Source organism: Lycorma delicatula, chromosome 10 (genome assembly GCF_047948215.1).
Source record: "Lycorma delicatula isolate Av1 chromosome 10, ASM4794821v1, whole genome shotgun sequence".
Classification (NCBI taxonomy): Eukaryota; Metazoa; Arthropoda; class Insecta; order Hemiptera; family Fulgoridae; genus Lycorma; species Lycorma delicatula.
Genome location: NC_134464.1, coordinates 13599893 through 13615270, shown reverse-complemented (window position 1 = coordinate 13615270; position 15378 = coordinate 13599893). Strand labels below are relative to the sequence as shown.

General features: G+C 32.0%; 2 protein-coding genes across 2 annotated transcripts in view; one reads left to right on the top strand and one right to left on the bottom strand.

Annotated features, from left to right (window-relative positions):
* The window catches only part of LOC142331572 (calcium uptake protein 1 homolog, mitochondrial-like), a 622753-nt gene that overhangs the window by 196650 nt on the left and 410725 nt on the right, over positions 1-15378 (top strand). The gene's annotated exons all lie outside the window — the stretch shown is intronic.
* The window catches only part of LOC142331571 (uncharacterized), a 393077-nt gene that overhangs the window by 310498 nt on the left and 67201 nt on the right, over positions 1-15378 (bottom strand). Inside the window, exon 2 of the mRNA XM_075377567.1 lies at positions 4160-4221. The gene's annotated coding sequence lies outside the window, so the exon portion shown is untranslated. The remainder of the gene's footprint in view (positions 1-4159; positions 4222-15378) is intronic.

The following is a 15378-nucleotide window of genomic DNA, read 5'->3' as shown; positions in this document are numbered from 1 at the left end:
AACCCTGGTTCATCTTTTCTTTTTATTTATCTTCTTGATTTGCTTCCCAATACTTCATTCTGTCAGCTCTTGCTTTTCTGAGTTCTGAACAAACCCTTGTTCTTGTTTTCTTTTCTTTAATTTTAAATCTTGAGTTTGCTTCTTTTAGTATTTTTATATTGTCAGTTTTGTTTCGTAAATCTATTGTGATTTCTAGTTCTTGCATATTTTATTTAATTTCGGTTATCCAGGTCGGTGCTTTGAACATTTTCCAGTATTTCTCGACCAGTTTCCTCACGATTTGTTCGGTTCTGTTCTTAATATGTGTCCAAAGAAGGAGATTATTTTCTTTCTAAAATAGTCTTAGAGCTGGTTGTACGTCTTTATGTACCTCTTGGTTTGGTATGAGTCTCCATTCTCCCCCATCAGTAAGTCGTCTTTTATTTATACATGTTCTTAGAATTGTTTCTATTCTTAGCATCACTGCTGAGTAGAAAATGTTGGATCTTAGTTTGAAGAGTATTTCGCTTTCATATGGTTTTATAGGTTTTATTACAGTTTTGTAATGTTTGAGTTTGGTATCTAATGAGATGCATCTTTTGTTATAAGCTGTTTTGGTGGTATTATGTGCATAACTGAACTTTTGTGTTCTTTCTTTTCAGTTTAGTTTTTTTGAGTTCATGTTTATATCTTCTTTATTTATATTCATCTACAATTTATTTTCATGAAAATAAAATATTGGGGCGCTGTCAATGATAACGTAGAAATAAGTATTAATTACATTTTTTTTAGTAACAATTGATTTTATGTGCAATAATCTAACAGTCATTCTGAACAAAGTTTCTAAAAAAGTTTCAGTCAACTGTCGTTTCTTGGAAACGATAGTTGACTGTTCCAATGTATGATTAGTCTCAGTTAGTTGTTTTATAAACGTCATAATTTATACTTACAAAAACTTTGTTTTTGTAAGTATAAATTTTTATTTATTAAATTTCTATAGAAGGAATAAAAGAATCTTTTTAAGGATGAAAGCCAAGAAATATGATCGCTTACTATATATTTTTTTCAAAATCCTTATTGCAAATAATGGAAATATATAAAATTTAATCAAACAATAGCTTTCATGTACTGGAGTACATTTTTTTGTATGATATGATGAATAGATACAATAGTTGGTAAATCAGAAAAAAAATAAAATTAACATAATCAGATATTCACCTAAGCAGATTTTTTTTTTTTTTTTTTGTCTTCAGTCATTTGACTGGTTTGATGCAGCTCTCCAAGATTCCCTATCTAGTGCTAGTCGTTTCATTTCAGTATACCCTCTACATCCTACATCCCCAACAATTTGTTTTACATACTCCAAACGTGGCCTGCCTACACAATTTTTCCCTTCTACCTGTCCTTCCAATATTAAAGAGACTATTCCAGGATGCCTTAGTATGTGGCCTATAAGTCTGTTTCTTCTTTTAACTATATTTTTCCAAATGCTACTTTCTTCATCTATTTGCCGCAATACCTCTTCATTTGTCACTTTATCCACCCATCTGATTTTTAACATTCTCCTATAGCACCACATTTCAAAAGCTTCTAATCTTTTCTTCTCAGATACTCCGATCGTCCAAGTTTCACTTCCATATAAAGCGACACTCCAAACATACACTTTCAAAAAACTTTTCCTGACATTTAAATTCATTTTTGATGTAAACAAATTATATTTCTTACTGAAGGCTCGTTTAGCTTGTGCTATTCGGCATTTTATATCGCTCCTGCTTCGTCCATCTTTAGTAATTTTACTTCCCAAATAACAAAATTCTTCTACCTCCGTAATCTTTTCTCCTCCTATTTTCACATTCAGTGGTCCATCTTTGTTATTTCTACTACATTTCATTACTTTTGTTTTGTTCTTGTTTATTTTCATGCGATAGTTTTTGCGTAGGACTTCATCTATGCCGTTCATTGTTTCTTCTAAATCCTTTTTACTCTCGGCTAGAATTACTATATCATCAGCAAATCGTAGCATCTTTATCTTTTCACCTTGTACTGTTACTCCGAATCTAAATTGTTCTTTAACATCATTAACTGCTAGTTCCATGTAAAGATTAAAAAGTAACGGAGATAGGGAACATCCTTGTCGGACTCCCTTTCTTATTAGGGCTTCTTTCTTATGTTCTTCAATTGTTATTGTTGCTGTTTGGTTCCTGTACATGTTAGCAATTGTTCTTCTATCTCTGTATTTGAACCCTAATTTTTTTAAAATGCTGAACATTTTATTCCAGTCTACGTTATCGAAAGCCTTTTCTAGGTCTATAAACGCCAAGTATGTTGGTTTGTTTTTCTTTAATCTTCCTTCTACTATTAATCTGAGGCCTAAAATTGCTTCCCTTGTCCCTATACTTTTCCTGAAACCAAATTGGTCTTCTCCTAACACTTCTTCCACTCTCCTCTCAATTCTTCTGTATAAAATTCTAGTTAAGATTTTTGATGCATGACTAGTTAAACTAATTGTTCTGTATTCTTCACATTTATCTGCCCCTGCTTTCTTTGGTATCATAACTATAACACTTTTTTTGAAGTCTGATGGAAATTCCCCATTTTCATAAATATTACACACCAGTTTGTATAATCTATCAATCGCTTCCTCACCTGCACTGCGCAGTAATTCTACAGGTATTCCGTCTATTCCAGGAGCCTTTCTGCCATTTAAATCTTTTAATGCTCTCTTAAATTCAGATCTCAGTATTGTTTCTCCCATTTCATCCTCCTCAACTTCCTCTTCTTCCTCTATAACACCATTTTCTAATTCATTTCCTCCGTATAACTCTTCAATATATTCCACCCATCTATCGACTTTACCTTTTGTATTATATATTGGTGTACCATCTTTGTTTAACACATTATTAGATTTTAATTTATGTACCCCAAAATTTTCCTTAACTTTCCTGTATGCTCCGTCTATTTTACCAATGTTCATTTCTCTTTCCACTTCTGAACACTTTTCTTTAATCCACTCTTCTTTCACCAGTTTGCACTTCCTGTTTATAGCATTTCTTAATTGCCGATAGTTCCTTTTACTTTCTTCATCACTAGCATTCTTATATTTTCTACGTTCATCCATCAGCTGCAATATATCGTCTGAAACCCAAGGTTTTCTACCGGTTCTCTTTATTCCGCCTAAGTTTGCTTCTGCTGATTTAAGAATTTCCTTTTTAACATTCTCCCATTCTTCTTCTACATTTTCTACCTTATCTTTTTTACTCAGACCTCTTGCGATGTCCTCCTCAAAAATCTTCTTTACCTCCTCTTCCTCAAGCTTCTCTAAATTCCACCGATTCATCTGACACCTTTTCTTCAGGTTTTTAAACCCCAATCTACATTTCATTATCACCAAATTATGGTCGCTATCAATGTCTGCTCCAGGGTAAGTTTTGCAGTCAACGAGTTGATTTCTAAATCTTTGCTTAACCATGATATAATCTATCTGATACCTTCCAGTATCGCCTGGCTTTTTCCAAGTGTATATTCTTCTATTATGATTTTTAAATCGGGTGTTGGCAATTACTAAATTATACTTCGTGCAAAATTCTATAAGTCGGTCCCCTCTTTCATTCCTTTTGCCCAGCCCGTATTCACCCACTATATTTCCTTCCTTGCCTTTTCCAATGCTTGCATTCCAATCTCCAACTATTATTAAATTTTCATCTCCTTTTACGTGTTTAATTGCTTCATCAATCTCTTCGTATACACACTCTACCTCATCATCATCATCATGGGCGCTTGTAGGCATATAAACGTTAACAATCGTTGTCGGTTTAGGTTTTGATTTTATCCTTATTACAATGATTCTATCGCTATGCGTTTTGAAATACTCCACTCTCCTCCCTATCTTCTTGTTCATCACGAAACCTACTCCTGCCTGCCCATTATTTGACGCTGAGTTAATTACTCTAAAATCACCTGACCAAAAGTCGCCTTCCTCTTCCCACCGAACCTCACTAATTCCTACTATATCCACATTCACCCTATCCATTTCCCTTTTTAAATTTTCTAGCCTACCAACCTTTTTTAAGCTTCTAACATTCCACGCTCCGACTCGTAGAATGTTATTTTTATAAGCAGATTTATTTTATACAAATAATATTAATTGTAAACATACACCAAATTTGTGAAGATGGCTTACCTTTTTGGCATTTCGATCCGATCAGTAGAATTGCTTATTTGGCACCCCAGCTTTTATTACTCCTGAAATGAAATCATTGATTAATATAGTGAAGAAAATTATTCAAAAACATCTTTCCATTCACATAGATTAATTTTGTAAAGAAAATTATATAATACTTCTGTTTCCATGAACGTACATGATTTTCGTGATTTAAGTCGTTTCATATGCACTTGTAGTTTTCATTAGTACTGATGAATTTTATAAAGATAATAATTGATTATTTTGTTCATATTAAAACAAATAATCTTATTTTTAACATTTTAGTGCAGATATTAGTTTATACGTTTTATATAAAAGCGTATTTAATTTTTATTTTTAGTCATTATTTCTTGATATGAATAAAATTATTCCCTAAAAATATTATTCTACGTAATGAATTTGGTGTTTAGTCGCAGCATAATCCTGAAATGTATAAAAGCTACAATGTTTTGTCATAAGTAAAATTCTTTTCGGTTAAATTAATAAAGGTAGAGTTTATTTTATTTGGATTTAGTTCTAGATTGTGGATACTGGTGGTCTTAGGTGGCTGGGTTTCAATAAACCACTCACCTCAAGAATGGTCGGCCTTAGTTTGTTCCAAGACTGTACATCTACCGGTACAATTACATTACACCGATAAGTCCGTAATGACTTTAAATGTGGATGTGAGTATAAATAAACAATAATAAATAAAATACAGTCTTCATGAGAAACTACCTTTATATTCAAAACAGCAATGATGATCTGAATCGCGCATAGGTTAACAGAAACAGAACAACGTGAAGCTAGATTGGAACGCGATCGTTTTCATCATTTGCGAATTTGACTGAATGTTCTGTAAAATACAATCCAGACAGACAATCTGAAAAATAACTCATCATCCTGTTGAGAAGATGTATAGAACATCAGTATACATTTAGCATAACACCACTATACATATCATTAAAACCAAGGAAAGGTTCTGTGGAGCGTGCGTGAATGCAAACGTCGAGGAATCAAGCTAATTACATAGCGGCTGATGATGTATATTACCAAGCAATAACACACTCTCAATATTCCACTCTCCCTATCGCAGCCAACTTCAAGTGTATACATTTGAAATCGTAAATGTTTGAAAAAACTAATTTTCTACTGAAAACAATTATTTGTGAAAATCTTTTGCACTGTACTGCATTGTCATCGATATTGAATATGTATGCAAATTTTGGGCTCGCTAGCTTGTCGGAAGTACGAGCATATTAAAAATGGATGGCAACGTTTTGACCACCTCGCTACCGACAAAACGGTACACACGAAGAGTAAGTAAAATAAAAATTATAAAAAAATAAAGCTGATTAAAGTATGTAAATTTACTTTTCATTATTATTTTTATTATTATTTGCATTATTTAAATGAAAATACAGTTAATAATGTTAATAACTCGTGAAACAAACATTAAATGTAAAAAATTATTACAAAATAATTTGCAATATAAAAAATCTCTTTCGGAAGGCGGAAACTGGAGGTAGATTTCACCGGTGCTAAGTAGGAGATAAAAAATATTTCCACTTTAAAGTTAAGGAAAACTTCAACTTTACTCATTACGACAATGATTGCATGCGAAAAAAGTTTCACATGTTTATCTTACGACAACCAGCTTCATCTTCTTACAATTCCAGCAACATTTTAGTCATCGCTTGCCGTAAGGGTTGGTCATATCAAAATTTGTTTCAGACAAAAGTTTTAGGTAATATTTAGAGGACTAACAACTACTTTAAACCTATTCATACTGTATCTATTAAGGGAGGTATGAATTTTTGTCTTCAAAACCACATTTTTTCCACCGCATGGGCCAATTTTTAGTAATATAAAAACTTTATTGAATAAGCTTTAGGCCCTTATCTACAGAATAGTAAGAACTACAAACGAATTTTATATTTTACTGAATAAGAAAGTTATAGCGATATTTTATTTTTTCAAAAAAGCCCCCACCCCCCCATTTTTCTCTCCCATGGTCCGATTTTGGCCATTAACAAACTCAACCGAGATTTTGGGATGAGTTATTTTAGGGAACAATTTGAAAGTGACTGGCGTAATATTACAGCAGTTATCGTGTGTACAAGAAAGTGAAATATATATATATATATATATATATATATAAAAGTGTATATATAAACTTTTGAGCTGACGGTGGTTTTAGGGTCTGGGAGATGTGAAATGTGAAGATATGTCGAAATTTTTCTGAAGTTGAATCATGGTACCCATTACAGTAGGTTCTTGTGAAATATACCTAAAAGCGCTATTGAAAATTATTTTGAGCTCCTATATATGTAAATAGTGACGTTGAATGGGATTGAAAAAAATAGTTTTTTTTTTATCAGTATTATTTAAATATTCATCGACATAGTAATATTGTTTCTGTTAAAGAAAACATTTTAATTGTCTTAATATTGTTAAGAGGAGTACGTAGGACTAGTTTTAAAACTGGATAAATTTTCCAATACTATATAGACAATTTATTTCGTACTTTTGTTACAATTCCACTTAATTAAATTTTAATGTAAAGATAATTTTTTTAAATTCAATATAAAAGTGATGTGGTCACCACATGACTTCTTTGTACGCCTATTAAATTACATATACACTTTTTTTTTTTGAATGAAAAGTACTTAAAATTTTATTTTATTAATAACTTCCGATATTCTTTCATATTTCTTTTTATGGTTATTATTGAATTATTATTTATCGTAATTTTTTTTACAATCAAAGATTAATAATATATTATTAATAAATCAATATATTTAAATTTAAAAAAAAGGAGATGAAGTTTGATTCGAACCTATGTGCCTTCCACCTTGCAAGATTTTCATTAATTAAAAATTTATTTGACTATAATTTTGGAACCAATGAAAATAAGTACCACTTAAGATTTTCCATTGAAAAGTTCTCAATGAGGACTTATTACTGCAGTTAAGAAAAAGTCAAAAATCCAATTTTTTTTTAAATTTTGTGCTTTTTTGACACTTTTGGTTCAATCGATTGCAATCTAAAGAGGTGGTGTACAACTAAATTTTACAACAGTCCTAAATCCAAAATTTCAACATCCTACAGCTAATCGTTTTTGAGTTACACGAGATACGTACGTGCGTGCATACATACGTACGTACAAACATCACGTCGAAACTAATCAAAATGGATTCAGGGATGGTCAAACTAGATATTAATTAATTGCATAATAATTTCCACTTACCAACTATTTTTATTATTATGTCCGAGGGCTTTCGGATATTAATCCATCATCAGGAACATTTATGTGCTATGTATTATAATTATTTCCTTCGCAAATTAATATATTAAATGAATTTTGATCACAATACTTCCTTTAGTTCGTAGAAGGAAGTAACAAAAGGGAGGGTTTACTATTCACAAAACCATACAGTCCGAGCAAAAAATATTTTCAATGAAATTTGAGGATTTATTAAAATGAAACCAACCAGCTAATTTGCATCACCTTTTAGATTACATTATTGTGAGTTAGATGATATTAAAATTGAACTTTTTATTCATTTTTAATTTGTTATCTCGGTGAGAACGATAGAAAGGCATCGTTTTTTTTACTGTGTCACGTAGCTTGAATTTTATTATTTATAACAAAAAAAAAGTACCGAACTAATTTAACGGCATTTAAATTTTTCCACAATCAAGCTCATTATATATTTGTGTTCTGAATAAAAAATAAAATACAGAAGAATTAAAATTATTTAAATTAGGCCTGCTTAATGTACTCGGGCACCGCCGGGTAACCGACTTAGTACTTGATATCACAGGTACTTATTTTGTGATTTAATGTTTTATTTATTTTACCTTTAAAGGTTGTTCTTTAAACCCATATTAAAGCTATATGTATAATTACTGTTTATAAAGAATAGTTACATGAATAAAACCGTTAAAACTTTATGTAATATTAACTGATGCATTAATTATTTTTTAATAAAAAATGAAACTGGAATGTATTATACACAATTATTATTTTAATTATTTATTTATTTATATATGCAGTTTATATATATATATATGTAGACGAGATAATAATCCAACTGCAGTTGCAAAGTAATATTTAATAATAATAATTTAATATTAAAATTAGATAATATTATGTTTTCTATTTTATTTTCTAAAATAAAGAAATAAAGGTATGCACGAGTATGTAATAATGTTAACATATTTCCTTATGTTGTACATTTTTATAAGAGTATACAATGTACGTTCATTTATTACGTACTGTATATTGAAGGTTTTTAAAAAAATGAAGGTCTTTGATATTAATAATCTTACAATATTAAGAACTATTATTATATTTTACTATTACTACTTTACGTATTGTGCTGTCAAACTGTAATGTACTTAAAATCTAATAAGCAGTAACAGTAAATGCCTAATAAAATGCGTTTAACACAATATGTATACATTGTTATATTTGTGTATAGTTTATATAATTAAAAGCCTATTTTATATTTATATAGTACCATTAATTTTAAAGGAATAAGAAGGACATTAAAAAAAAAAAACTATTTAACTTTCCTGCAGTTAGTGGCTACGTTATGAAAGCACAAGATACAAGGTTTGTATATATAAACCTTGTGTAATTGTGTGTTTTCTTTCCTAGGCATGTATAAATATCACCTATTATTATTTATTACGTACTTTTATATATATTTAAAAATGTATAATGTATGCATTTTTTCATATATTTATAAAAATTTTTATCTTATTAACCAATTCTTTTTCAAGTTTTAAATATATATATATATATATATTTTTTTTTTATTCAGTCATTTCCTAGATTTTATTTATTAAATTCAATTTAAGTATTTTATTAATAAAAATAAAGATAAAAATTCCGTACGGTATTTACACTGTAACTTCATGTAATATTTTACATTCTCATTGACGCGCACAAGGACATAATATTTATATGTTATGCCAGAAAGTTATTATGTCACTATTTGTTTATTATTGACTACCATAAATAACTGAATTTTATGAATCCTATGATTCATTAAAATATAGTTAATAAATGTTTATAGTTAACTTGTTTATTCATAAGAAAATGGACTGGCATTGCTGCGTGTAGCTGCTAGTTACTGTACGGTATCGTATTACGCGCTGTGCGTACTGACCGGGGTCCTACCCACAGACCTTCAGATAAAAGCCAGAACCCTCAGACACAGCGGTATGTCGAAAGAAGAGATGGAAGGGATTATAGAACAAGAATGGCAAGAAGAGTGGACAGGGTCCAGAGTGGGAGAATGGACCAGACGCCTAATCCCTAATATTAAAACCTGGAATAACAATAGACTCGGAGATGTCAATTTTTACATGACACAATTACTGACGGGGCACGGCTCTTTCGGTCAGTATCTGTATAGGATCGGGAAGAGAGCCACCCCGCAGTGCATCTATTGTCCAGAGAACGACGATGCCGAACATACGTTGTTCATATGTCCAAGATGGGCCGTTAACAGAGGTCAAATAGTAATTAATGGTCTTACACCAGAAAATCTCATAAACCGGTTGGGGTACAACAATGAGAACTGGGAATGGTTCCGCAGGTTCGCCGGGGAGGTCCTGCGGGCCAAAGAGGATGAACACAGAAGAATGGGAGTATAAACAGTAGGGTAGGGCGGACAGTCACTCCATGGAGGGCCTGTACGCCTTGGTGTGCAGGTACCTGAGAAGGGGGTGAACTCCAGGGGAGTTTGAGTTTGGGTTAAAATAAAAGACCAAGTCCCGGTCGGCAGGGTCGTCCCTGCGGGAGCCTAGGCTCTTTGTGGGATCGGCGCTATCGATTAGAGGCCAAAGGCGTAAAGACCGAGTCCCGGTTCCCTGCTGAGGCACTGGGGGACGGCATAGCCGGACCTTGGCTCTAAAGCGGGGGATTAGAGGCAGGCAATGTAAAACAAAAGATCCGAGACCGGGGAGGCCAACCTGCCGTGCCGGACGTATAGCCGGCGGGTGGGGGACGCCTCCTTTGAGAGTAAAAGGACACTCTCCCCGACTGAGTATACTTAATTGGATATCCGGTCGGGGGAAAAAAAAAAAAGTAAATGGTTGAGATCTGTGAGAGTAGAGACGTGTTATTTTTGCTGTCTGTGGATGCTCACTGTGTCTTCGTTTTCACGTTTTTTTGTTATTTGTTGTTTTGTAATGTTTCGTTTTGTTATTTTACGTTCTTATGTTTTTTTTTTGTTTTCTTTACTTTGAGTTAGTGCCGTACTGATAACTTTTCTTTACGGGCTAATTGGTGACCTGTGTCATTTGGCTGGTCTGAAATTTCATATTAACTCTCTTTTTTGAGTTATTTGCCGTTTCGTGGTAATATTTAGTGTTTTTTTTTTGTGATATTGAACTTTATTTTAATACTTTGGCCTAGGGTAACTAAGGCTTGTTGATTAGTTACCCAGGTGCTTGTATTATTTTTTTCGGTTTGTTTACGAGTATGGTTCGAGTTAGTTAGATAACTACCTAACTAGAACCTAACTCGGCCTTTCATCCGGAGGTCCCAGCTTCGAATCCGATCAGGCATGACACTTTTACACGCCACAAAAATCGTCATTCATCTTATCCCCTGAAGCAACATCTAACGATGTTCCGGAGGTTAAAAAAAAAAATAATAAATGGGAAATTCTCTCGTTATTCTTACACTTCCAAGATTGATAAAGAGGTGAAATTTTGTAAATTTTGAATCTAAGAAAAAAATAATAATTTTGATTAAAAATCAGCTGAGAAAATTAGATATTAGAAACGATGCTAAACTAAAATTGCTAAAAGCATGAAAACTGGCTTGTATTTTATCACAAAACTATAGCTTACTACATAGATTAGTAAACTTAAACCGGAGCTATAGTATTCAAGATTAGTAAGTTTTAGTTATGAAGGGACTTTTTTTTATCACTAACGATGAAGAGCTCTCTGTTGTTTGTTACATAAGGGGATAAATTTATCCCTTTTTTTGTTTAAATAGTCGAAATCGTTGATTTTCATTTGAGATTTTTTTCTCAAGTACAATAAATTATGAGAAATTCGGTTGTATCAAAAGTTTGAATTTAAATTAAATTTCTAAATTTTTTACTATTTTAACAAAACCTATTAGAATATTTCTTTGTTATTGTTTTATAAATAAAAGAAATTATTAATCTAAATTATAAAAGTAAAATATTTTTCAATTTTAATTGGTGTAGCAGTTTTCTTTGTAAACGCTCAATTATGGATATATAAATACCACAGAAATCTTTCTTTGCTATACGAGCTGGAGGGAACATATTAAGTTAATTTTTATTCTTCGTAAAAAGTTTTTTTCTGAAATTCTCTATCATTATTTATTATATATTTTAAAAAACCTATTTAATGGTTTTAAAAATACCAAAGGCAAAATTAAATAGAGTATTAAAGTACATCAGAAAATTTAACATCAGAGTTATAGTTTCATATATGTATCGTGTAACTGTAACCATGGTTAAAATCTGTAAAGATATAAAGATTATATCTTTACAGATAGATTAAAGATATAATGAAACACATCTATAATTTCTTCAAGTCCATACTTCCTAAATATTTCTTTGGAATTTTTTATGCTAAAATATATTTTATTACTGCTTAATTAATATTAACCTAAGAAATATTTACAATTTTATTTTTTCCCCGAATATTCCACCTTGGAACGCGTTAGATAATTTATTTACGATTGTTTCTTTTTTCTGTTTTTCTATCTGCCCAGTACCTTTTCATTCTTTTTGATATTTCTTTTCTTCGTCCTTCAGAAAGTTCAACTCTGTTTTGCATTTGTCTTGCGTTTTGTCCCTGTGACCTGATTTCTCAGTATTTAAACTTAAGCACTCTATTTATTTCTCCATAATTCGTGGTCATTTTTGACGGAGTTTGTTTTCTGTTTAATATAGATTCTGTTTTCTCAAAAAGAATTTGAAAGTACGGCTTCAAATTCTTTTTCTTTAAGTTCTTCGATCTGTCTTGCGGACGCTACAAAGTTATCTGTAATAATTGCAAGATCGTCTGCAAATGCTAAGCAGGCAATGTTTAATTGTCTTTCTGCACGCCCCATTTTCAGTCAGTGGTCTCCACAAGTTTTGTTTTATTTGTTATTTTTCCCATTCTTATATAACCTTTATCCAGGATTATGTTAAACAGTAATGGGGATAGTCCGTCCACTTGACGGACGCCAATTTTTTTCAAAAAAGTTCTGGAATTTTCTCCCAAGAATTTCACTTGGATTTTATAACATTTAATGTATATTTTATACGATGTGTGGTTTTCCTGTCCAACCATCGTTCTTCTAAGGTATTTATTAGGGATTTTCGGTCTGTTGAGTCATACGCTTTTTTAAAGGTCGACAAAAGTGCAAATGGTATCTTTTACCTTGCTTGATTGGTTAATGTGGTTTATAGATTGAAGATTTGCTCCGTACAGGATCTGTTTGGGAGAAAATCCTCTTGGTGTTCACCTATTTTGTGTTCCAATTGTTTTTGTATTCTTTTCAAGAGACTCATGAAGAGGATTTTGTAGGTAACTTGCAGTACAGATATTTCTCTGTAATTGTTACAGAGTATTTAAGGTTATTAACTTTTACTAGGATTTGAACCCCAGAACCATTGACTTCAAAAATCAGCTGTTAAACCAGTGATTTGTGACGACGAGTTTACCTCTAGACCAGTGGACCAATTTAAATTTAAAAAAATGTAATTTACTATTTAAAATAATAATAAAATGTATTTTACTGTGACAACTATAATTATCTTTTTTTAAATTACGACGTTTAAAAAAGTGTTTAATGACAGTTTAACTATAGGTATATACTCGCGTATAATAATTTTTCAAACTGCTATGTTGTAAAATGTAATTATTTTTCAAAGTGAATTCGTCTAGAATTATTTTTTATCCCAAATTTCTCTGTACCTTCCTGTGTTTGGCCGTTGGTTTCACGCTTTTGAATATCGTGGAAGATTAAGTTTTAAACCATATTAAGATACCAAAAAGCTCACATCGTTGAACGTTTTTTTTTTTTAATAAACTACGACTTAAAACTAAAAAAAGTTGCTTATAAAAAATTTATTTATTTAGCGGTTTATTACTTTCAGTGAATCGATTTATGAAAATTGAATTTCATAAATTTTAATGCATCACAAAATAAATACTAAAATATAAATAGTTATTTAAATTTTAAATCATAAATATAATAGTCTTTGAAGATAAATACCATTCTTTTGAAAAACTTTACGATTTTTGTCGTTGATGTCGAAACCATCAACGACATGCAAAGCCAGAAAGTTTTGGCGTTGAAGAAGATCGGTGAATTTGCGGTTTCTGTCCAACCGCATAGCACACTGAACTCATCCAGAGGAGTTGTTGTTTGTCGCGATCTTCTTAATTGTACAGAAGAAGAAATTGTACAAGAAATGTCGAGTCAGGGAGTAACTCAATGTCGCAGACTTACTATGAGAAGAAATGGTGAGATTCTTCCTTCGGCCTCGCATGTTTTGACATTTAATAGGCCGAATCTTCCTGAAAAGGTACGAGCTGGCATCCATCGGCTTGATGTACGAGCTTTCATCCCGCAGCCGATGAGATGTTTTAAGTGTCAACGATTCGGACACATAGCAGCAAGATGTGAAGCGCAGGAAATATGTATATGTGGAGAGAAAACACATGAGGGTTACTCATGTAAAGACCCTCCAACCTGCGTTAACTGTAAAGGGCATCACAATTGTCGTTCAAGAAACTGCCCTACATATAAATTAGAAACAGCAATTCAGGAAGTTAAAACGCTTCAGAAGGTAAGCTATCCTGAAGCAAAGAAGATTGTTAATAAACGTACACCACGACGATCGACTTCTTATGCAGAAGCAGCGGCTGCCCCTTCCACATCTAAAATTAATGTGGAGCAGTTGCTTAACACGATGGCACCAAGTCTTGCGACGATGATTGAAAGAATCATTGATTCAAAGATTGAGTCGACTCATCAGAGAAAACAAAGTAAAGATGAGAAGGCTCATCCCCGGACTGACGCCGTTGACATGAGAGACACACCAGCGCCGTTTAAAAAACCAGCTAAATCTGCGATTGTAAAGTCACCAACTTGTGTAAGAATTAAAAATCTTGATTTATCTGACAAAGAGAAACAGATCGCTCCGTCGTGTAGTCACAAATCTAAAGAAATTGTGACAAGAAAACCTGAATCTGCGGAAACGGAGGTGCAAGTTATTATAGAAAAAGCATCAGGCGCAGATGAAATAAAACCTGTACCAATAGAGCCTCCCAAAGCGCAAAGACCAGCTTCGGTGAGAGCATCTATTTCAGCCGGACCCAGTACTGCAGTAGAGATAGAGTCCGGCTCATCCGCCGCGGAGACATCATCGCACATTAATTTAGATTCTTAAGCAAAGATGCTAACAGCGCCGGCGAAAGTTTCATCAACTGACGTCAGCCGAAGAACGTCACTGGCATCTGAAATAGAGGAAGACGATGCCATGTCTGAGGCCTCAGATACGCTGTCATCAGAGGTTGAGGCCGTCAGAAGAATGGAGAAACGTAAAAAAGGATGGCCGAAAGGAAAGCCTAGAAAGTAATTTTATTGGATCAGAAGTTATAAGAAAAGTAAAATTTTGATCATTTTTTTGACACATGAAAATGTGAAATTTTGAACCCTTTTTTTATTTTTTATTTTTGAAATGGGATGGGGCTAATGACCAAAGTAGTCGATGCCCCTAAAAACCTCAAAAAAAAAAAAAAAAAAAAAAAAACATTACGATTTATCTATCAATTTATACCTCATCTGAATTTCTCTTTTCATTTTAACTGATAGCTAATAAATTCTATAAATATCTAAAAAAAAATAATTGAATTACAGAATTTACATCGTTTGCTACGTAAATAGACCTCCCAGTAAATATTTTATTACTGATAATTTTAATTTTACTGCTAAGTAGTAATCGGAATTAATACTATTTTTTAATTTCTGCTATAGAAAAAAAATCATTGCTAAACTACTTATGAATTATTATAAGTTTACCGTTACGAGTGTAAAATAGTAACAAAAATATTTTCTATCGTCCTTAAAGGATTTATTAATGTTTAAAACTTACTGTAAGGAGACTGTAATTTTTACTACATTTTCTGTTTAAAATAGTTTTAAAAATAATTTATGT